The sequence below is a fragment of the Mustela nivalis genome (assembly GCF_964662115.1).
Source record: "Mustela nivalis genome assembly, chromosome: X".
In the NCBI taxonomy this organism is placed as follows: Eukaryota; Metazoa; Chordata; class Mammalia; order Carnivora; family Mustelidae; genus Mustela; species Mustela nivalis.
In genome coordinates this window covers 1,060,922-1,063,368 of record NC_139040.1, presented here as the reverse complement: position 1 = coordinate 1,063,368, position 2,447 = coordinate 1,060,922, and the positions used below count along the sequence as shown (strand labels likewise).

The 2,447-nt window shown below is 39.4% G+C and overlaps 1 pseudogene across 1 annotated transcript; it reads right to left on the bottom strand.

The window, feature by feature from the left end:
- Positions 1–1,717, bottom strand: LOC309856632 (adenylate kinase 4, mitochondrial pseudogene; annotated as a pseudogene). The gene is made up of 2 exons: positions 1,676–1,717; positions 1–633 (listed from the first exon to the last, which is right to left on the bottom strand). The product of its transcript is annotated as an adenylate kinase 4, mitochondrial pseudogene (transcript).
- Positions 1,718–2,447: the final 730 nt, after the last annotated feature.

The window sequence follows — 2,447 nt, the reverse complement described above, 5'->3', positions numbered from 1 at the left end:
CTAGGAAGGCCGCTGTGAGCTCTGCCCACTAGCTTTGAACTTGGACACCGCACCAATACTACACAGACGACCAAATGAATGACATTTTCCTGGTTCTGCTGCTGCTTTGGACTGAATAGGTGTGATCATGCTCGAGAAAAGTGTGTGAACATAGGCCCAGATTCTGTTAGTCTCCACTGCAGAAAATCAGCGAAGCGCTCCTTAGCTCTTGTATAATTCAGTTACTGGCTTTGCCCAGCTTCGGGGTCATCATCCATCTGCTGGACTAATCGTTCCCCCATGACGTCATCAGTCCCGCGCACAGCAGGTGGATTGAAGTCCCGGTTAACTAGGAGGTGACTCCAACGTCAGTGGAGATGATCTTTGAGTGTCTCCAGCACAACGTTCAAAGTGATCACCATGTTAGATCCAGCTCACAGCTTTTGTCCAGGGCTTCAGCCTGGACTAATGTCGTAGGAAAACTGTCCAGCAGCCAGTGCGGCCAGGCCCGTTCTCCAGCTCTGGCATCATTAGGCGGGTGATCACATGACCTGGAACCACAAGACCTTTCTCCCTGTACTGCTTTGCCATATCACCAACTTGGGTGATGCTGGCTTTGATGTTCCTGCACAAGAAGTAGCTGCTGGAGAGATGCTGGAAGCCAAAGGATGACTGCGCAGGAGTTTGGAAGCCATTGCCTTTGCCAGGCAGGGAGGGGGTGGCCTAACAGGCAACCCTGACAGCAGCCTTGGAGAAGCTCCGGGAACTTTGTTGCTTCTGCCTCTGACACTCTTCCCTTGCCAGGGTCTCCTGATTGCTATAGCTTTGTAATACAATTGAAAATCAGGAAGCCTGATGGCTCCAGTTTTGTTCTTCTTGCTCAAGATTGCTTTGGCTATCTGGGGTCTTTTGTGGTTCCATATGAATTTTAGGAGTGTTTTTTCTAATTCTGTGAAAAATGCCATTGGAATTCTGATAGAGATTGTTTTGGGTACTGTGAACATTTTAACAATATTAATTCTTCTAATCCATGAATATTGGTTATCTTTCCATTTATTTGTGTCATCTTCAATTTCTTTCATTAGTGTTTTATAGTTTTCACTGTACAGATCTTTCACCTTCTTAGTTAAATTTAATCCTAAATATTTTATTGTTTTGATATGATTGTTAGTGGGATCATTAACTTAATTTCTTTTTGAACAGTATATTGCTAGTGTATAGAAATGGCAGATTTTTTAGTGTTGATTTTATATCCTGCAACATCACTGAATGCATTTATTAGTTCTAACAGTTTTTGGTGAATTCTTTAGGGTATAGTTTTACCATTTCCTTTATTATTTGGATGCCTTTTATTTTTTTTTCTTACCTAATTGCTCTGGACTTTCAGTAATATGTTGAATAGAAATGGTGGGGGTGTGGGGGTGCCTGGGTAGCCCAGTTGGTTAAGTGTCTGACTTCAGCTCAGGGTCCTGGGATTGAACCCCACATTGGGCCTTGCACTCAGAGGGAAGTTACCTTCTCTTTCTCCCTCTCCCTCTGCCCCTCCTCCTGCTTGTGTGTGCTCAATCTCTCTCAAATAAATAAATAAAATCTTTTAAAAAATGGTAAGAGTGGGCACCTTTGTCTTTTTGTTTTGTTTTGTTTTCTGATCTTAGAGGAAATCTTTCAACCTTTCACCACTGAGCATGATACTAACTGTGGGCTTGTCATAGATCACCTTCATTATGTTGAGGTACATTCCTATAACATAATTTGTTGAGTTTTTTTTTTTAAATCATAAAAGGATGTTGAACTTTTTTCAAATGCTTTTTATGCATCTATGAGATTATTCTGATTCTAATCCTTCATTTGTTCCTGTAGTGTATATTGATTTGCAGATATTGAACTATCCTTGCATCTCAGGGAAATATCCCACTTGATCATGGTGTATGATCTTCTTAATATGAATTCAGTTTGCTAGTATTTTGTTGAGGATTTTTGCATCTATGCTCATTTCTGATATTGGCCTGTAATTTTCTTTCTTTCTTTTTTTTTTTTTTTTGTAGTGTTCTTACCTGGCTTTGGTGTCAGGAGAATGCTTACTTCCTAAAACAGTTTGGGATCATTCATTCCTATTCAATTTTTGGAAGAGTTTAAGTAGACTTGACATTAATATTTCAAATGTTTGGTAAAATTCACCAGTGAAACTATCTGGTTCAGCGCTTTTCTGTGTGTGTGGGTTTTGATTACAGATTCAATCTCCTTACTCATTATTGATCTGTTCAGACTTTCTTTTTCTTTCTGATTCAGTCTTGTTAGGTTGTGTGTTTCTAGGAATTCACCTGTTTCTTCTAGGTTATCCAATTTGTTGACATATAATTGTTCATAGTAGTCCCTTAATGATCCTTTGTATTTCTGTGATATTGGTTTTAATGTCCCCTCTTTCACTTCTAATTTTATTTTATTTTTTGAATCTTCTCTTTTTTTCC